The sequence below is a fragment of the Equus przewalskii genome, chromosome 25 (genome assembly GCF_037783145.1).
Source record: "Equus przewalskii isolate Varuska chromosome 25, EquPr2, whole genome shotgun sequence".
Classification (NCBI taxonomy): domain Eukaryota; kingdom Metazoa; phylum Chordata; class Mammalia; order Perissodactyla; family Equidae; genus Equus; species Equus przewalskii.
The window spans coordinates 1,962,650-1,984,856 of record NC_091855.1 but is presented as its reverse complement, the minus strand read 5'-3'; the positions used below and the strand labels follow the sequence as shown (position 1 = coordinate 1,984,856).

Below are 22,207 nucleotides of genomic sequence, written 5' to 3'. Positions count from 1 at the left end.
TGGAGCTTGGTTTTCTGGGCAGATTGCGGTTTAGAAAGAGCTCTGGTCAACCGCAGGTTTCCTTCTCTCTTTCTCCCATCCCCACAGTTCCCAGCTGGTGGGCATTTTACCTCTTCTCTACTGAGTTTCCAGTCTTAGTATTTAATCCTTTTATATTTCACAACTCATGATTCTCTATTTTCTTACTTTGAACTTGCCTTTTTGATAGCAGTTTCTAGCCTTCCTTTCTTTTGTAGAACCATTTAAATGTGGAACACCATTGTCCTAAGTGCTCCGTTTTTGACTTAAAATGACTTCTAATTTAAAATCATGACATTCTGATTTAAAATCCCACACTTAATATGGCAATGCCTAATGACCATACCCACAAGGTATTTAATGTAATTGGGAAATATTTTATTCTGGCTTCCCTTCCCCAAAAGCATTCCAACGTCTCTCATTCCAGGAGCTAAAATAGAAGCTTGATCTTGGAATTAATTGGAGATTAACACGGAATCTTAATTTTAAATGTATCAAAGGAAAGAAAACAATTTAGACCCCAGTGTACATCAAAGGATAATTCTCTCTGGCAATGTACGAGGGCTTCGCGCAGCCTAATCTCTCACCACACCCGAATGCTTCCATGGCGACAGCACCACAGAAGCCACAACAACAGCTTTAGTGCTGTTCCCTCACGCAAAGAACTCTCCCCAAGCACCGAGGCCAGGATTTAATTAATTACGGCTATTTACAAATTCAAAGAAGCTGGTTACACATGTATAGAAAATCTCCACCGACTCAGCCAGCGGCCTCTCTGGAAGTCATCGATGAACTGTCTTCTGATCACTGCTCTTGAACACCGATGGGACAGTGGCAAGGACGCCATCTCAGCCTCGGCCCTGCTGCAGCCTCTGCAGTGGGGGAGGCCCGTAAGGCACCGGGGCGCTGGGCCAGAGGGATGCGTGAGAGGCCAAGAACACGGTGGGAGACGTGCAGAGTCCGGCCCCAGCTGCGTGCGGGGTGCAGAGGGGTGTCAAATGTCAGCGCTGGGGCCAGGAGACTCCTGGGCACAGACCTTCCTCTCCTGGGCAAGATCTCACGCGTGTTTTTCTTTTTTTCACTTATTTGAAAATCTTGCTGTGCAGAGGAAGGATTATGCGCTGGGAGTGTTTCATTTTCAAATGTTTTTGCAGAGAGCATTTTGCCTCTCACCAATATTTCAATGACGTATAGTGAGTTTCACTAGAAAAAAGTTTTTCATTTAAAATTTGAACACTACAAAATCAAAAAGGGTTCAGCACGCCTAATTCTGAAAGAGAGAGAATTCTGGCTAAAGTAACCATCTTTTACTTAGAGAATAAGTCTACCAAAACTCCATCATCTGAACCTGAGTGAACCTGCTTATAATTTGAGACTTTGGGAGGGGAGCGGAATTAGGACTTTAAGAGGTAAATTTTTATTTCACTAGGATACAAATATTTTAAGTGTATCCTACTTTCTGACCATGTTTTCTAAAAAGGGTATTCCTTCTTCAACTTCTCCTCCTCTCCGTCCTCTTTTTCTTTCTTTTCTTTTTTTTTTTTAGTGAAGAAGATTGGGCCTGAACTAACAGCTGTGGCCAATCTTCCTCTTTTCGCTTGAGGAAGAGTGGCCCTGAGCTAACATCTGTGCCTGTCCCCCTCCATTTTCTATAGGGTTGCCTCCACAGTGTGGCTTGATGAGCAGCACGTAGGTCCGCGCGGGGGGTCTGAACCTGCAAACCCCAGACCACTGAAGCGGAGTGTGAGAATTTAACCACTACACCACTGTGCTGGCCCCCTCTTTTTCTTCCTTTTCTAATAAGTTTAACTAAAACCAAATGTAAAAATGACGCTCAGTACCACGCAATTGAATCCCGTCTTCTCTAGTGCTCTCTGCTCTGAGTTCCAAATGCTAAGCCCCAAGCATCTTGCACTGAAGTGCAGATCCTGTTCCGCAGGGCACAGAGTGCATATTGTGGAGACCCCTTCACTTTGATTCTGAAACACCTCTCAGGGGCAGCTTTCCTCCACTCTGCGGACAGCCAGCTCCGAAGGGATTCCCCTCACGCTGGCAATGGTTTTTATCGCTGAGAAGAGGTTTTAGCTTGAACTGATCCACAAAAACATGCTGTTAGGAAGTGTCTTCCTGGGTATAGCATATCCCTTAAAGCATTTTTCCTACGAGGAAATGTTAAGCTCTTGAGAAATGAAAAATAAACTCTTGTTCTCCAAGATAAATTATTGCAATGAGAACTTTCTCCAACCTTAAAAATTTAACCCTCACCTCTGGCTCTCCACAGCGGGGGTTTCCCTAAGTTGTTCGATGCATTCTGTCTTCTCGGGCCTTGTTTTGGGAAAGGACAAGGGAGCATCTCCAATGGCTGAGTGGTTACCTTATCATCCTTACACTGCAGCCTGGGAGATCTTTAACTTGTTAAGCAGTGGCCTTAAGTCTTGAGAACACCCAGAAGTTTGCCCCAGGCTTTAGACATTCTCAGTTAAAAAAGAAAAAAGAAAAGAAAAAAGAAAGGCCAGCTTGGGTAACAACAAAGCAGAAATCAAATAAGCCAGGTAGTTCAATTCTGATAAGATTGGAGAGCTGCAGATCAGGTAAACTGACCTGCAAACAAGGGCCCCTGTATCCGCAGGGGCAGCCTCTCCTCTCCAGCTGGGCTCAGGGCCTGCGTTCTCGGAGGGCACTTACTCGCAAAAGTACCGCCGGAGACAGGCTCTCCCAGCTTCTCTCAGCAAGGAGGTTATTCTTTCACTTTTACAAACACTTTAAATCACATCTTCTTACCTTTCCTTTGTGAATCGATACCTGACTCGTGACAGTCTCTAGGCTATGTCACAAAAACTGGTAGAATCATCAGTTTTAAGGAGGTTTTATCACCAATAGTTTATGATGTTATAATTGAAATGAAGTAATAGACATAAGGAATGCTTGGCCTCTGAAATGACACCCCAACCCCTGCCAGAGGAAAGCCCACTTAAAAAAGAAAGAAGAGAGACAGTAGGAAAATACTCAAAGAAAAAAAAAGGAGAGAAAAGATTGTAGGAAAATGCTCTTAAGACCCGAAAGTCAGAATGCAGGAAGTTATCCCTTTATTAAGACTCCACAAATTCGTCTTATTTTAAACATTTTATAATAAAGCCCATATGTCAGAGCAATGATGTCAAAACCCTGACACTACACTGGTAAATTGAAAAGCTAATGGAAAATGAAAGATTTTATTCAACTTTCTTTAGTTTTGTATTTTGCTGAAAGTGTTGCCTAAAAAATAAACAAATCAAACAAAAGTATACCAGTAGATCTAGTTTTAACTTTGATAAGACAATTCTAAATATTTTACTTTACAGTGTTTTTGTTTTCAAATTAAATGAGATTTTTATATAATAGCAACTACAAAAAGAATGCAAAAAAAATGTAGGAAGACCATTTCCTAGAGTTCAGCAGTCCTTGACCTTAAGAGGTACAATTGTAGTTGATTGTTCTTTATTTTTTTAGTTTTCAGAATTTTCCAATTTTCTATAAGTAGTATTTATTGGTTTTTTTTTTTTTTTTTTTTGAGGAAGATCAGCCCTGAGCTAACTACGGCCAATGCTCCTCTTTTTGCTAAGGAAGACTGGCCCTGAGCTAACATGCGTGCCCATCTTCCTCTACGTTACATGTGGGACGCCTGCTACAGCATGGCTTTTGCCATGCGGTGCCATGTCCGCACCCAGATCGGAACCGGTGAACCCTGGGGCGCCGAGAAGTGGAACTTGAGAACTTAACCGCTGCGCCACGGGGCCGGCCCCAGTATTTATTGTTTTTTTAAAATTTAACGTAGTTTTCTTTAAAGTATAAAAAGTTTCCAATCATGTTATTTCATTCTTGAGTGTTTTAAATGAAAAGTTTTTGATCCTCTTTCTCCTTCCCCTCCCTCTGCTCATCTCTGGGCTGTTTCTCCTTGGTTGCTTTTTTCCTCTTCTCATTTCCCATCCTTTTTTCTGCTCTTTCTCCTTCTTCAGTTGGCATCACCTGCTGGGAACTGAGTTGCCTGCCTAACCCTGGGATGCTTTCAGGAAAAAGAGGTCAGAGGGAAAAGGAGACCCATCTGTCTTACCTGGACCAACAAAGCTCACGAGGTCACAGAATGTCAGAGCTGAAGGGTTGAGAGCAACGGCCTCACTTTACAGAGGAGGGGACTAAGGTTGACTGCAGAGTGATGTGCTCAAGGTCACAGTGCCTTCGGGCAGAGAGGAAATTAGAACCCAGGACTCGCCTTGCAGCTCAAATCTGTGAAAGGGATGAGGCTGCTGAAAGCAGCAAACACGGAAGCATACAAAGAACCATGCAGACACCTGAGGCATGACGCGGGATGGATTTTTCTAGGAAGGCACTATTGACTCTGTTATGTTTTGTTTTCATTCTCTCACCTTAAATAGAGATGTAAGCACAGAGGAATGCGTCTCTACTGTAAGAAACACAGCACTGCTAAAGCATGGAGAAACACAGGCTGACCTGTGGCCTCAGTGTCATAGGGAGCAGAGGAGCCGTGGCCACCACATCTCCAAGAGGCCGCCACCCCATCTGGTTACTTCCAAGTAAGAATTCAGCCCCAGCATTGCCAGTCTTCCGATTTGACAAGTGAAGTGAAAAATTAAGATTTTTGTGTGAAATTTCTCAGTTTTAAAACATTTAAACATTTAAAATGCAAACATTTAAAAGTACTATTAAGACAGGCAAAATATGCAGAAGTTTGCAACACTTGATGTAGAAGGTTAGCACAGGGCAGAGCTGCCTCCGAGGCTCAGCGTGAAGGTAGATGTTATGAGATCCTTGATGGAGGAGGGGGGGTAGCTGTCTACCACGCTGACGGTTGATCTCAGAATTAAATACACCTGATCAGCACAGGGGTAGACAAGGGCACTGGGCATTCTTGGCAACCACTCTTCATGTGCTTTTCATATCCTGCCTGGCTTTCTCCCCCCTCTTTTACACTGAAACAAGATGAAAATTGTTGCATCTTTGGCATATAACTAATACACACACTCTCCCTAACCACCGGTAGAAAGCGGTGGCAGTGGATTGAGATTTGCTTGTGGAAACTTGAATGGAACACACAAGGGTCCCCGAAATGTGTGAGCCTTGTGCTCCGAAGACCGCAGAAGAGCATCCTTCTTGCCGTGTGTGAGAGTCTGGTTCCGCCTTGTTCATTTCTCACTCTCCCTTAGAAAAAAGGAAACCCTCTCCTCACCACAGCACTTGTTTATTCATTCTATATACCTAAAAATTGGCAAAAACCACATCATCCCATTCCCTTTTAAATCAACGCATAAGAAAAGGCATTGCTTTTTAAACAAGGGCAGTGAAGTTTCAGCTTGGCAATCTAACCTAGAAATAATGGTCAAAATTATAGACATGTTTCTTTATATGTTCCTATTTTCTCCAAATTCTCTGCAATGAGTGTTTATTATTTTTATAATCCTGAAGGGAAACCGTTAAGAAAGAAATCCAGAAGGCAGACCAAACTCTACGTCTATTTGAAGAATCAGATGAGCCAACAGGTAGGTTAAGAAGCTCCCAGTGAAATGGAAAGACCTTCAGTTGAGGAGCCAACAAACTTGAGCATTAATGCCAGTTTTGCCACTCAACACTAATCTCTGAGCACTTAGGCTTTCCTTCTGCTAGATGGGGATAATAATGCCAATATTTCAGGGTAATTGTAAAAGTTAATGATAAGTTATGTGACACTTGATAGTTTGTGAATAAAAGGTAGTCATGGCTTATACGGTGATTTTCTTTAATGCACCACTCAACATCAGATTAAGTGGACTTCGGGAAGCCCTGGTGAATATGTGAATTTGTATGTGTTGGTGAGACCAAACCACCCTGAAGTAAACAGACAGCTCTAGAGTTTGTCTTTATTTCTCCTGCCAAAACATCTCAGCAGGGAACCACAGAACCATGTTGGATAGTTTGGGTTCCTTTACAAATTCTTTGATAAAAATTTGAGTTTTTCTTTTGTTTTGGGCACCAAACCATTTTTAAAGAACCAGCAGTTTAATTTACAGAGTTGTTTGTAAATTCAGTTGCTTTTATGTGTTCAGATAAAACAATTATATGCCCTTTTTCTTTTTTTCCAGACTTCTTTAGCATAAGCACAATCTTTTTGAACTAACTTGGATCTTATACTAAAGATTATAACACTTTTAAAAATGCTTTGCACATAGTAAATAATAAATACTTGTTATGCATGATTAAATGCTCAGCCTCCTTAAAACTTGCCACAGCGTGATAGAATCCCATGGAAAAGTCTAGACGTTGTGCCTTCAGTGAGGCTTGTCCACCCTCCAAAATTAGGGAGATGTCAATATCGTCAGGGCTGATTCCATACTCCATCTGAGCATATTTCCAGCCCGCTATTTGCTGCTGTTCTTTCATAGCATTGAATTTACAATTTACTACACCAGCTGAATATGAGAGCTTTTTCCTCTTAAGAAATGGTTAAGACTGACCAAAGATTTATGGGCCCATCTTCCTCCAGCCTACCACCTGTGTCCACTGTGGGCTTCACTGTCTCTGGCCTAGACTATTGCAATTGGCTCCCATATGGACTTGCTGTCTTGATCCCCTCGTGCACACAAGTGCAGTCTTTGTAAAATGCCGATCTAATCCTGGCCTGTGACCTACTAGATAACCAGAGCTATTGAGCACTCACTGTGCCTGGCATTGTGTTCATCACTTTACATTCAGGATCTCATTTAATCCTTGTAACAATCCCAGGACATAATCCACATTTTACAGAGAAGCAAAGGAGACTCAGAGAGGTTAAGTAAATTGTGCAAGTAAATTGTAGATTACATTTTGGACTTCATTCATCCACTTAATTACACACACCCCTCCCTGACTACAGCCACAGCAGCATGATGGCAGAATGCACTAGGCATGGAGACACATTTGTCACATGTTTTCTCCCCTGTCTGGGACACTCTTGCTCACTTGTGCTCATACTGGTCCTCTCCACTGTGAAGCCTTCCCAGACATCCCTCCAACCCCCACTGTGCCGACATTTCCCCAGCATGCCTCTGCCATTGTTAGTTTGTCTATCTCTCCCTTTTATCAAATGTCAGGAGGGCTGGGATTAACCATAATGTATTTGTATTCATTGACACAAAGCTTAGGAAGTAGTAGACACAATAAATGTTTGTAAAATGGATGCATTCTGAGATTCTCAAGAGTGTCTTGCTGATGTTTATAACTCTCCAACCAGGCTACATGCTAGGAGGTCAGGGTGGAAGGGAGAGATTGACTGAGAGGCAGTTCCAGTGGGCTATGCAAGTAGGGTGTCACAAGTCATGGAGCAGAGAATCAGTAGACAGAGATGTCAAAGCTAGAGATAGAGGAACCCAACTGGGGGCCAGCTGGACAAAGAGGGGGATTGGATAAGGAGCAAGTAGAGATGGGGTGGTGTTTTAGTTAGAGTTCTCCAGAGAAACAGAACTCAATGTAAAAAGGAATTTATTATAAGGAATTACAGCTCACACAATTATGGAAGCTACAAGTCAAAAGATCTGCGGCTGGCCAGCTGGAGCCCCAGCAGAACCTACAGCATAGTTCAGTCTGAACGTTAGCAGGCTTGAGACCCAGGAAGAGCCAATATTTCAGATCAAGGCCAAAGGCAGGAGAAAAACTGATGTCCCAACTCAAAGGCATTCAAGCAGCAGGAGTTCCCTCTTACTCCTGGGAGAGTCAGCATTTTTGTTGTATTCAAGCCTTCAGCTGATTGAATGGGACCCACCCACACCAGGGAGGGCAATCTGCTTTACTCAGTCTATCAATTCAACTGTTAATTTCATCTGGAAACATCCTCACATACAAACCCACAGTAATGTTTGACCAAATGTCTGGGCACCTCGTGGTCCAGTCAAGTTGACACAAAATTAGCCATCATAGGTGGGGAGTGTGATGGAGTAGAGTTGACCTAGGAAGACCCTCATGGGCACCATGTTCCAATCAGAGTCCCTCTTTTACTTGCAGACTGGAGTGGTCTCATCTGATGTGGAATCTTCATAAAATGTTCATCCCTGACAGTCAACAGCCTGAGGAACACACCATCTGCCACCACTCTGCCCTCAAACCTGCTGCTTCTGCATACTTCTCTCCTGAAACTTCTAACAACATAGGCTTTATCTTGGAGTCACCCCTCATTCGTCCTGCTCCTTGGTTCGAAAGACTTCTTAAGTCTTCCTGTAAAATGCTTCTCACACCCCTTAACTCCCTTCATTGTTTATTGCTACTTTCCTATGTTAGAGGGGTGGCTCTTCAATTTTTAAACAGGAACGAAGTGGGTGGGGGCGGGGGGTCATAGTCTGGTTGCAAAGGAGGTTTAGGGGACTAGTTTTGAAGCTGCCTCCACAGAGCAAAATGAAATTTTCTTTAGGGTGTATGTTGCAAATTAATAATACAGCACAGTTTTATATAAGCATACCTTACATAATTCGAGAAAGTGTCCATAGTGTATATCAAATTATACAAATATATTTGTTAAATTTGTGGTAGAGATTAGGATGGGGAGATCCCACTTTGTACAGCAACTATTAGAATGGTTTCTTGAATGGTTCCTTTGACCCCAAGCGCTCTCTCTTTTCTTGCTGCCAAATCTCCCTGAGGCCCAGCTTCGGTACTGTTACTACTCACCGACCCTCACTGCCTGCTACGTAGGCACTGCCGGTCTCTAAACGGACTCTTGACCCTTCAAAATATGAATCCCACTCATTTTTTGGCCTCACATCCCATGGGTCACCATTGCCCCCTGTATGAATCAGGAATAAATTTGGCTGAAAGTAACGGAACATCCGATGTATCCTGGCTTAAACAAATAGACAGTTGTTTTCCTCACATAATCAGAAATTAAGGGGGCTGCCCTGTGGCCGAGTGGTTAAGTTCGCACGCTCTGCTTCAGCGGGCCAGGGTTTCGCTGGTTCGGAGGCTGGGCGTGGACATGGCACTGCTCGTCAGGCCATGCTGAGGCGGCATTCCACATGCCACAACTGGAAGGACCTGTAGCTAAAAATATACAACTATGTACTGGGGGGCTTTGGGAAGAAAAAGTAAAAGTAAAATCTTAAAAAAAAAAAAAAAAAAAAAGGGAGGGGCTGGCCCCGTGGCCGAGCAGTTAAGTTCGCGCGCTCCGCTGCAGGCGGCCCAGTGTTTCGTTGGTTCGAATCCTGGGCGCGGACATGACACTGCTCATCAAACCACGCTGAGGCAGCGTCCCACATGCCACAACTAGAAGGACCCACAACGAAGAATATACAACTATGTACTGGGGGGCTTTGGGGAGAAAAAGGAAAAAATAAATCTTAAAAAAAAAATAAAAAAAAAGGGAAATTAATAGCGGGGCTGGCCCCGTGGCCGAGAGGTTAAGTTTGCGCACTCCACTGCAGGCGGCCCAGTGTTTTGTTGGTTCGAATCCTGGGCGCGGACACGGCACTGCTCATCAAACTACGCTGAGGCAGTGTCCCACATGCCACAACTAGAAGGACCCACAACGAAGAATATACAACTATGTACCAGGGGGCTTTGGGGAGAAAAAGGAAAAAAAATAAAATCTTTAAAAGAAATTAATAGGTCTGCAGTTCCGGGCTGGTACAAGTACTCATGATAGTCTCAAGCTCCTTCTGTCTCTGTGTTCTACCATCCCATCGTATGGCTTTTCACCTTTTGCTTGTCACCTCATGACCTCAAGATGCACTTCCAGGCATCTCACCCACATTCCAAGTAGGAGAAAGTTAAGAGACAGCAGAGGGCAAAAGTTGAAAGAAAGTACATGCTAATTGAGCCTGTCTTGTTTTTATGGATAAAGTGAATGGTTTCCCAGAATCCCAAGTCTGCTTATGACTCAACGATCAGAAGGGTGTCCCACAGTGGAAGGTGACTAGGGGAGGCAGGGCTGTGGATGTAGGTGGGCCAGCCAGTCAGCAGTACCTGCCACACACACACCCACTCTGATTAGGCAGCTCCCTCACCTTACACCATATCTGCCTTCAAGTCATTCCCTCCACCTTGAGTGATCTTTGCCCTGCCCCATCTCTGCTTATTGAAGGGCTTTCATTTTAAGTCCTGATAAGATACCACTTTCTCCAAGAAGTCTTCCGGGTCTCCCCCAAAACCTCTCCGATAAAATTTCTCCCTCTGAGATCAACCACTGTTTGTGTTTCTGTGATCCTAGAGGCCTCACACTGTGCACAGTTAATTATATGTGTTTCATCTCCCCATCTACATTTTGAGGTCCAAGAGGACAGGGAGCATGTCCCATTCATCTTTGTATTTCCAAGGCAACTCAGCACAGAGTAGGTATTCAATAAGGGTCAGGAGAATGCATGCGCACTCTGCAGCATTCCGTTCTGAACAGAAGAGTCTGCAGCACCCACACCGTGTCGATAATGGCCCCTCTCATGCGAGTTCAAGGAGAGCATCTGCAGTCCTCTGTGAATACTGGCTGCTGTCTTCTGTCCTCAGCCAAAGCAGGGACATCTGTAGTGGCAATGTGACTAACTACCCTTGCTTTTTCTGCCCCTCTGCCCAAATGTGCAGCGGTTTCCTGGGTGGGAACAGAAAGATCAGACAAAATAACACCAATTTCAGCAAGAGACTTACGAGGGTATTAGGGTCAAGTTAAGAACTTTGAAGTTGTGCTACAATGTAAGCAATAATAATATTAATACCAATTAATACCATTTATTAAACCCCTTATGCCAGACACTGCACATTATCTGCATTGTCCCATGGACTCTTCATAAGAACGTACTCATTTGTTAAATAAGGAAATCAGTGCTCAGAAAGATTAAGAAATTTGCCCAGGGTTATTACGTAGCTTGTAAGTGGCAAAGCTGGGCAGACACTCATTTCTTAGTGCAAGCCCGTGAGGGAGGGGTGTGAGTTCTGTTTGACAGACAAAAAACTGCAACCCAGAGAAGCCAAGTGCTTGCTCCAGGCTGACAGTGTGGTGGGACAGGCATGAGCTCTGGCGTGAGACCACCGGGCCTGAGTCGCTGTGTAACCGGGGCAAACTGTTGAAAGTTTCTAGGCCTCAGTTTTCTTATCTGTAAAATAGGACTAACAGTTGCTTCATAGGTTCTTATAAAAACAAAGTGAGTAAGTACACTTGTAGCCTAGCACCTGGTGCAAACCTTAGCCAGGGCCTCTGCCACGAGCCTATATGACAGGGTAGCCAAGGACAACATACCTGATGTGCTGAGCAGAGGGCAGCTGGGCGTTCAGATGCACTTTGGCCCTTCTGAAGGAAAGAAATGAATTCTACTTTCCTGGCTCTCAGTGGTAGGAGTCCTGTTTCCTCCAAAAAAGGACCCCTGGATCTACCAATTCCATGCAAAAAGCCACACTATTTGAACAGAATGGCTCTGTCTGCATTTCTGTTCGCTGCCAGCATTAACTGACCCAGAGAACTAGCAGGCTGCGACTTTGGAATCGGTTGGGGAAGGCCCTTCATCTGGTGTGCGCTCTGTGGAGTAATCTTTGATATTTCCAGAGTATAACGCAATTCTGTTTTGTTTAAGCTACTTTCTTCATCTTGGTGGCTAGTCTCCAAAGACAGTCTCGCAATGAGCCACGCCTCTTGGTATTCACACCCTGTGTAGACCCTTCCCTTACTGAATCTAGGTGGGCTGTATGTAATCAATAGAATGTGGGAGAAGTGACATTGTATGCTTTCTGAGGCCAGGTCATAATAAGCCTCGTATCTGGGTTCTTTGAAAGCTCACCCTGGGGGAAGCCAGCTACCGTATAAAAAATTCAACTACTAGGAGACCACCATGCTGCAACAAAGTCCAAGCTATCCATGTTGAGAGGCCGCATGGAGAAAAAGAAATACCTGGCCTGTCCACAGCAATTTCAGCCATCCAGGTGAGGAGCCAACGTGGTGGGAAGAAGCCATCTAGGATATCCAGCTCGGTCAAGCCTTCAGATATCAGTAGCCCCAGCTGCCATCTGACTGCCACTGCTAAGACCCCAAGCAAGGAGCGCCCAGCTGAGTCCAGTCAACCCGGAGAACCACAGAGATGACAGTCAATCGCTATTGAAGGCCCTCTGTTTGGGGGCTGTTTCTTATGAAGCCCTAGCTGGCTGACACGCTTGTGACTCCCGAAAGCTGCGGGTGCGGTCGCAGCGCGCTCAACTCCAGACCACAGACGAAGATTTGAAGCTGCTTCTTTTTATGAAATTAGATTTTGTGGTACATATACAAATCAGGACCAATTGAAGCATGTATGCAAAACTTTTCTAATTCTTTCCATTTTTCTTAAACAAGAAGAGAAATACTATTCTAACACTGCCTAATATTATATTATGTTTGTCTGTTTGACTGTCAGTTGTCTTCCCTTTTTGAATATAAGCTTAAAGCTGGCAATGATTTTGTCTGTTTTATTTTCCTTGGTATCCTCAATGCTGGCAACAGTATTTGACTGACAGTAGGTCTACAATAAATATTTGTTGAATTAATAAATACTTGAGCAGAGAGAAGATGCACGTATTATAGATGAAGTTAATGTTATAAAATGTTCATGTAATAAATATATTCAGCTTATAGAAAATTTCTCACATTGGCTTCAAGAGTAAAATGTGACATATGAAGATATTTATGATATATTAAGCAAAAAGGCTGACTTTTAAAAGTTAGTTTGCAAATCAGTAAGTGCAGCATAAACCCCATTAAAAAAGGTTTTTAAGTGTATATTCGCAAAAAAAGAGGACCCAAAGGATTTTTGTCAAACTAGTGATAATAGTTATCTCTGGGTGAAAACTTCCCAAGGGAAGTTTGCTTTTTCTTAGTGCCTTTCATGCACTTTCTAAAATGTTTAATATAAAATTCTTTTAGTTTTGTAATCAGGAAAAATGTTATTTAATAAAACTAAATTGGAGCATTGCTATACTTATTTTTTACGTACATCCCATCTGAGGCCGTAAAAATTAATGTTTTTAAATTCCTCCTCAAGCAGTTGAACATGTTTCACGTGGATTTGTTCCAGTCACAGCTTTTCTATCTCCCAACAGAGTCCTAGCACAGCACTTCTGCCCACACAAAGAACAAAATAAAAAGTGGAAGTAACTCATTTGTGGCTCAAGTAAATTCCTAGATCAGTTTCTGCAGATCGCATCACTGTGGGCTTCGTCATGGAGTTATGGACGCTGATGAAAATGGAGCATTCCTTGGCTATAATCTGAGTTTCCCAAATAGAGCAAGAAATACTGTGTTTCTGAGTATGCAGAAGGAAACTTCGCAGCCCATCGTGAAAGTCACCCATTACCGAAATAAAATAGAACATGCCCAGGACAGCAAATTCTTGTTGGCTTAAATCTCTGAGGTCCAAAAGAAAATGCCTTGAAACTCACCAGAGAATGGAAGGTTCTTGAGACACCCTTCTGTTGGAGAGGTAGCACACGGGGAAGGAACAGGGCCTTGTCACTTCCCCATTTGGAATGTGTTCTTAGTAGCAAAACAGTGACAAAAACACCCATTCTACCTATCTTTCTATGATTTACTGTGATGAACAAATGCAATGAGTTTATGCAAGACAGATGTACTGAAGACCGGTATGCTTGCAGTAATGGGTGGCAGGAATTCCAGTTCCTTGCATGGACAGTAGTACCTCTTAAGGTGACCACCCCCCCCTTGGTTCTCTAAATGCTCCATCATTGGGAACTAAGCATTATTTAATGGTGAAAATGCTTTCAAGAACATAAACTAGCCTCATTGATGACTGGACACTGAATTTATGTACCAGAAAGGCTTCTCAAATCTGGGTTTCCCCCTAGATTTCTTATCTGCATTAACACCTAGGAACAACGGAGTCGTCCTTACCTCCTCTTTCTGTTTATCTCTCACCTGGAAATTCTTGTCAACTAACCCTCAGAAAAATCCTCAGACTCTAGTTTCTCTCGTTTTCCAGTGCCATGCCCAGGGTTCAGGATCTCACCATTTCTCCCCAGGACCAGTGCACCAGCCTCCTAACTCCACTCCTGACAGATGTTGTACATCTTTCCCACCAGATTAGGGAGTGTTCTCTGAAGACAAAGAGCAAGTTTTATAGACCTTGAAATTTCCCAAAGGACATTGCTCCAAATAGGTGCTCAGTAAATGACTCTTGCTCACTGGTTTGCTTACCTGACTGAGAGTTAATATTTGGGGTGGCAAAAGCACTGAGACTGAGAAACTGAAGACCTAGGTTAAGGCCCTTTGTATCAGTTACCTATGGCTGCATAACAAATTATCCCAAAACTTAGTGGCTTAACATAGAAACAATCATTTAATTACTTCTCACATTCTCTGTGGATCAGGAATTTGAAGAGGGCATAGCGGGGGTACTTGTCTCTTCTCCATGAGACTTGAGTTCTCAGGTGGGAAGACTTGAAAGCTGAGGGTAATGCAACCGCTGGGGACTGGAATCATCTGGAGGTGTCTTCCTTCACATGGGTGGTGGCTGATGCTGGCTGTCAGTTGAGGCCACAGCTGGCTGCCGGCCAGAACACCTACACATGGCCTCTCCATGCAGCCTCTCTGCTTGGGTTTGTTTGGGCCTCCTCACAGCATGGCAGTGGCAATTGGGTTCTAAATGCAAGTGAGCCAAGAAAATGAGTTGAAAGCAGTATCACTTGCATGGCCTAGTCTTGGAAGTTATGCAGCTCAGTTCCACTGTACTCATGAGCTTACCTAGGATGGTAGGCAGAATAACAACCCCATAAAGATGTCCATGTCCTAATCCTGAGACCTGTGACTATGATACCTTACCTGGCAAAAGGGACTTTGGAGATGTGATCAAGGACCTTGAGATGGGGAGATCATCTTGGATTATCTGGGTGGGCCCAGCGTAATCACGAGTGTCCGTATAACAAGGAGGTAGAAGGGTCAGAGTTGGAGAAGCAGATGTGATGCAGAAGCAGAGGATAGAGTGATGCGACCAGGAGCCAAGGAATGCCCGCAGCCTCTAAAAGCTGAAAAAGGCAAGAAAACAGCTTCTCTCTAGAGCTTCCAGAAGGAATGCAGCCCCACCAACACTTTGATGTTAGCCTAGTAAGACTCACTTTGGAATTCTGATGCCCAGAACTGTAAGATAATAGATTTGTGCTGTTTCAAGCCATCAGGTTTGTGGCAAGTTGTTACAGCAGCAACAGGAAACTAATATGGCCAGATTTGAGGGGAAGAAACACAGACCCCCATCTTTCAATAGGAAGGGTGCCAAAGTCACATTCAAGCGCATGTGGGATGAAAGACGTTGCAGCCAGCTTTGAAAAATACAATCTGCCACACTCTGCCTCTCAGGAGGTGCGTAACTGTGGGTTGATTTCTCTGGCTCTCGGTCTCCTCATCTGTAAAATGAGGGAATTGACCCTTCTGGACCTAAAAGTTCCTGGTCCTGTGATTGAAAGGGAGATGTAGTATTCCCACGAGAAGTCGTAATAAAACATGGCTGATTTCCTAAGTCCTTCCTTGATATTCACCACCATTTATATGCCACTCTGAGTAGAACGAGAATGGAGTGCCTGGACCAGAAAACCTAGTAAAGTATGGGTGATGAATTCCCTAGGAGATAAGCTTTGAGGCAGGGTTTTGGTTTTTGTTTTAGATTTCAAGATATTTAAAGAAGGAGGGAAGGAGATAGGGAAAGAAGGAAGGAAGAAGGTAAAGAAGGAAAAAAATGATGAATTCTTTGAGGCAAACACCATTTCTTGTTCATTATGGGGATCCCAGTACCTAATGCACAATCTAACACGCAGATGACCTCCAAAGGATGTTGAGTGATAACAAAAAGAGAAGACAACTCCAGGCCCACGAGGTCTATGCCGGATAAGTGTTTGGGGGGGCCTGACTCTTGCCAAGTTACCAGGTCAGAATCCTCTCACCATTTTACTCTGGAAGTTATTTCAATAGTCTTCTAATTGGTCTCCTTTATGCTCTCCTTGCCCTAAACATAGCAGCCAGAGTGAGCCACTTCTCTGCTGAAAACTCTCTCCGGAGGCTTCCTGACTCCCTTGGAGTCGAAACCAAAGCCCTTTCCAAGGTCGCGAGGTGAGTGAGGCACCAAGGGAGCACGACCTGGCTCTCAGCGGCCACCTGCGCTACATGCCCTGAGCGTGAGTACCTCCTCACCTCCCGCGTGGGCTCCCTCGCCTCACCCCAGGCCTGACATGGGCTAGCCTCGCCCTTCCCCCACCTCTCTAACCTCATCCCCAGATACTCTCCCCGGCTCAGCTCACCCCACTCAAGCACACTGGCCTCCTTGCTGTTTCCTGAACACCCCAGGCCTACTTCCATGTCACAGTTTATGTTGCTTTTCCTTTTGACAAAACAGTTTCCGCACATATCTGTGTCTGGCTCCCTCGTCTCCTTCAGGTCTCTGCTCAAATTCCCCCTTTTCTGTGAAGCATTCCATGACCACCTGGTTAAAATTCAGCCCTTCACTGTCTCTCTTTGCCACTTAATTTTTATTCTCAGTACCTCTTGCCATCTAACATGCTATAGATTGTTCATATTCATTTTGTTGGTGATCTGCCTTTCCACCTAGACTGTGACACCCAGGACGACAAGGACTTTTATCAGTTTTTCACTGCTATGTCTCAGTGTCTAGAACAGTACCTAGCACATGCAGATGCTCAAAAAAATTTTGTTAAATGAATAAATATCATAGGAGACAATTTAAAGTCATAGAGAATAGAAAAATTATAGGATTTTAGAATAAACAGGGGCCTTATTAAAGGGATCAGCAAACTATTGCCCACAACCTGTTTTGTATGGTCTACAAGCTAAGAATGGTCTCATGAGCTGAATTGTGTCCCCTCGAAATTCATATCTTGAAGTCTTCAGCCCCAGTAACACAGAATATGACCTTATTTGAAAATAGATGTAATTAATTAGGATGGGGTCATACTGGAGTAGGATGGACCCCTAACACAGTATGACTGGTGTCCTTACAAAAATGAGAAATCTGGACACAGACATACAGGGAGCACGCCATGGCAAGATGAAGGCAGAGATCAGGGTGAAGCCTCAACAAGCCAAGGAATGCCGAAGTTCGCTGGCAAACCAGCAGAAGCTTGTTCCTGCTGGAGAAAGGTACAGGACAACTTCTCCCTCACAGCCCTCAAAAGGAACCAACCCTGCTGACACCTTGGTCTCCAACTCCTGGCCTCCAGAACTGCGAGACAATAAATTTATGTCGTTTCGCCACACGGTATGTGGTATTTTGTTACAGCAGCCATGACAAACTAATACAAATGGTTTGTGCATCTGTAAACAGCTGTAGAAGTGGGAGGAGGGACAGCTAGTCTTTGACAAGGGAGCCAAGAGCATACGATGGAGACAGGAGAGTCTCTTCAATAAATGGTGTTGGGAAAACTGGACAGCCACATGCAAAAGAATGAAAGTAGACCATTCCCTTGCACCATGCACAAAAATCAACTCAAAATGGATTAAAGACTAGAATGTAAGACCTGAAACCATGAAACTTCTAGAGGAAAACATAGGCAGTACGCTCTTTGACATTGGCCTTAGCAGCATATTTTCAAGTGTCATATCTGACCAGGCAAGGAAACAAAAGACAAAGTAAGCAAATGGGACTACATCAAACTAAAAAGCTTCTGCACAGCAAAGGAAACCATCAACAAGATGAAAAGACAAGCTAAAAATTGGAAGAAGGTATTTGCAAACCATATATCTGTTAAGGGGTTAATATCCAAAATATATAAAGAACTCATACATCTCAACAACAGCAAACTAACAACCCAATTAAAAAACGGGCAAAAGATCTGAACAGACAGTTTTCCAAAGAAGATATTTGGATGGCCAACAGGCATATGAAAAGATGCTCAACATCACTGATTATTAGGGAAATGCAAATCAAAACTACAGTGGGATACCACCTCATGCCTGTCAGAATGGCTATAATTAACAAGACAAGACATAACAAGTGTTGGAGAGGATGTGGAGAGAAGGGAACCCTCATATACTGCTGGTGGGAGTGTAAACTGGTACAGCCACTATGGAAAACAGTAGGGAGATTCCTCAAAAAATTAAGAATAGAACTATCATATGATCCAGCTACCCTACTGCTGGGTATTTATCCAAAGATCATGAAAACACAAAGGCGTAGAGACATATGCACCCCTATGTTCATCACAGCCTTATTCACAATAGCCAAGACTTAGAAGTAACCTAGGTGCCCATTAAGGGATAAATGGATAAAGATGTGGTGTATATGCACATTGGAATACTATTCAGCCATGAAAAAGATGAAATCTTGCCATTTTTGACAACATGGATGGATGTTGAGGGTATTATGCTAAGTGAAATAAGTCAGAGGGAGAAAGTCAAATACCGTATGATCTCACTTGTAAATAGATGATAAAAACAACAACTACCACAAACAAACAAATAGATACAGAGATTATATTGGTGGTTACCAGAGGGGAAGTGGGGATGGAAGAGGGTGAAAGAAGTGACTGGGCATATGTGTATGGTGATGGATTGTAATTAGTCTTTGGGTGGTGAACATGATGTAATCTACACAGAAATTGAAATATAATGATGTACACCTGAAATTTATATAATGTTATAAACCAATGTTAACCTCGATAAAAAAAAAAGTGGGAGGAGGAGGGAGCAGAGAAGAAGAAAGGGAGGAGGTGGGAGCAAGAGAGAGGGAGGAGGGGACAGGAGAGGAAGAAGGAATTACGACAGAGGCAGCATGTGACTCACAAAGCCTAAAATATGTGCTATCTGGTCATTTACAGAAAAACTTGCTGACATCTAAAGTTTAGAGATCATATAGCCCATATAACTCATGAAGAAATGGCAGCCCCCAGGAATAAAGTTACATATCCAAGTTCATACACAGGTTTAGCTATACCTAAAACCAGGCTATCTGACTTCAAGGCTATTTTTTAAAAATCACACCACACTGACCACTGCACTTTTAGAAATCATTTCATCAATTCCCCCTCGTTTAAGTCAAAATGTTACTGAGAAGATGGTTTCATCTATTATTCCAGCCCAGCAATCTGAGTCCCGTACAGAAACATACCATCATTCCTAATTTTTTGGAGCACAGTGCCTACTGTGACCCATACTTTTTTGCTTTTGCTTTTGGGCTTTGCCCTCCAGCAACTCATTTTCTGTGATCCTGGTTCTCAAGCCATAATTACAACATAATTAAAGATCAAGAACAGATGTCTGCCTGCTCTCTGGAGCTTCCCCAAACTATGGAGTGTAGGGTTTGGTATTATGGACTTTATGCTAAAGAGAAAGAAAACAGGAGGACTATCTATTGAACAAACCCATAGACCAAGGCTAAAGGCATGAGAAAGCATCTAAAAGGAAGTGGCCCCGAGCTTGTGGTCATTCCTTTACTGTACCTGAAATGCAGGAAACAGCAAAATAAATCTGTTTTGTCTTCATCAGCTCCATGACTTGGTCGTATAGACAAAAAAAGAGCTAAGTTTTTGCTAACTCACCTTGGGTGACATATTTAACCATTGGGGTGGGGGATCTCAGTTTTGCCATCTGTTAGCGGCCAAGGATCATAGTTCTTCCTACAGTGGGTTATGGAAGGGGTTGCCAGAGTGGAGGGCAGAGGTGTTCTTTCCCTTCTAAGGCTGCCTAATTAGTTGAAACATAGATGCCGCTAATAAGGAATTATGTGTATAAATTTCTGTTAAGATGCTTGTGAACCTGAATTGTGGAACAAGTGAATGGGTTAAAGACAATTTTCCAGAAAAGGGTATATGAAGTTGAGAAAACTGAGCATCCCAAACGTGGCTGCTCTATTTCAAACTCTTCTACTTTTGCACAGAATACACAAGTGCCATAGGAATTAAATTTACCTAAATATGAACATAACTTGCTCTTTTGCTAATATCCCCTCTTTAAAGCAGGGCCCTTCTCAGGAAGTGAAATCTGGTGTTTGTTAGCTGAGTGGCTGTGGGCCGTTCACTTAACCTCTCTGCCTCTCTTTCTTCAAATGTAAACAAAAAGGGGGGAAGAGGAGGTATATAAACTATGTATATAAGCCATAGGTTGTTTCAATGATTAAATGAGATAATGAAACATGGACATGCCTAACATTGGTCAGCAATCCAAACTGTGTTCATTTTCCTTTTCAGTATATGGCTGAAGAAAATATGCAAATATTCACATAATTATAATTATTTCCGTAGTTGTTTAATTATAACTAGCATGTGGCAACCCATCAGCATTTATTTTCATAAATGCCACTAGCCACATGTTTTGCGATTTGCAAATTCGTTTCGCGTATACTCCAGCATCTGATTTATAAATTAAGAATCTCAAGATTCTTAGGTGGTGGGTACAGCTAATATGCGGCAGAGCAGGGGCCTGGGTTCTGGGTCCTTTCTGCTTCTGCCAGGGTCCTTTCCCCTGTGTGTTTTGGCTCTAAACAGAGAGACATTTCTGTTGTCTCAGCGAAGAGTCAGGAACACTTTGCTCTTGGGTGTGAAAGCCATGGACCACTAACCAAGGTTTGTGCGTGTGCAACTTGGAAACCTTATCCCAGTGAGAAAGATTTACCGCGTGCACCAGATGCTAGAGGTTTTTAACCTTTCCTGGGTCCCAAATCTCTGAAAATTTGATAAAATTATGCCCCACTCTGTGCACTTTCACACTTACCCCCAAAATTGTCTGCATAAATTTTGCAGTTCATAGATCCCCTAAAATCCGTCAAGAGACCCTAAATGAGGCCATAGAGTAGGTTTAAGAATCTCGAATTTAAAGAGATTAACATCTAATTGAAATGCAACAAAGAAACCAGCACTCACTTTTATACTCCCCTAAGGCCTTTAGTTTTTCAGCCCTCAGTTTCTCCCCCCACCCTTTTTTATTCTGGATTCTATCTAAAGTTTAGAAATAAAACCAGACCATCCAAACTCCTCAGGTTCTAGCTAAAGAACTAGTCGGATGCAGAAGTGGCACAGAACATTTTGGTGCAAACTGAAGACGTATCTGCCTGTTCCCTGTAGTGGACACCTTAATGTGGAGGGAGTGAAGAAGGAACACAAGATTTTCGGAATGAAAATCAGAATTCTGAGGCAAAGGCTTCAACACCCAGCCTGCCATCTCTTTGTACTGAATAAAGGAGTCTCTTTCTTATGTTTCCTTTTTAACTGGCTTGAGGGAGGTTTAGGGCCCCCCAGGTTGTTTGGTAATGATTCACCAGCCCACTAGAAACTGTCTGAAGCCCCTTCCAGCAACCTCACATCTCTTGCTGGCCTTCTCCATGCCAGGTGCCTGCTCCTCCTCTTTCTGGCCTTTTAAATCTCACCTCCTCAGAACTGCATAAACTGGCAGGTGCCACTGCTGGGCTTGGCAAGTAGAAACAGCAGGTCCCAGGAGCCCAGACACCTGGGGAAGCGCACGCTTTAACTTACCTGATGGGAAAAACCAGGCTCTGCAGCCTGGACAACCTGTTTTAAGATGAAACTGGTAGTGGAGGGGGTAGGAAGCTAGATGGACAAGCTTAACAAATACTATGGAAATTTAATTTTCTGCAAGTATAATTGAGACTCTTGTACTCTGTGCCCCAACATATCTAAGGTGTATGTGCCTATGTGTGGTGGGGGTGGGGGTGGGGCTGCAGGGAGCAGAAGCAAAATTCTCCCAGGAACCACGTTAGGACCTCCCATCTCTCTCTCCTTTCTTCCTTCCTCCCTTCCTCCCTTCCCCGCCTCCCTCCCTTCCTCTCTCCCTCTCTCCCTCCTTCCTTCCTCCCTCCCTCCTTCCTCCCCTCGCTCCTCCCCCTTTCCCCTTCCTTTTCCTCCCTCCCTTCCTTCTTTACTTCCTCCCTTCTTTTCCAGGAATGGTGTAGAGTTTCCAAAAAAAAAAAAAAAAAAAAAAAGAGGTGGGAATTCTCGCAGTCTCAGGAGCGTCTTGGGCGGCTGGATGGGAATTCTGTGCGGGTGGCTTGCCTGGGTTGTCCGGGTGCTCGCTGTTTATTCAAGTGTGGGTCAGATTAGCTACCTGGGCACAAATCCTGCAAAACGAGTCTGAGAGCGGGGCGAGCCCTCGCAGGCAGGAAGGTGCAGCCGCCAAGCTAAAAATAACGAGAGCCAGAGGCCGGCGGGCGGCGCGGTGGAGGCAGCGCGGCCGCGTGAAACGCGCTGGCCAGGCTGTGCCGGGAGGCCGGTGACCTCCGCC

General features: G+C 43.8%; 1 long non-coding RNA gene across 2 annotated transcripts; it reads left to right on the top strand.

Moving 5' to 3' along the window:
* The first annotated feature begins 625 nt into the window (after nucleotides 1-625).
* Nucleotides 626-9,135, top strand: LOC139079283 (uncharacterized). Of its 2 annotated transcripts, none has more exons than XR_011532755.1 (4): nucleotides 626-1,427; nucleotides 4,431-4,589; nucleotides 5,479-5,552; nucleotides 8,026-8,840. It is a non-coding gene; the product is annotated as an uncharacterized lncRNA (long non-coding RNA). The 2 variants fall into 2 exon arrangements; XR_011532756.1 differs by having other exon boundaries at nucleotides 634-960; nucleotides 8,026-9,135.
* Nucleotides 9,136-22,207: the final 13,072 nt, after the last annotated feature.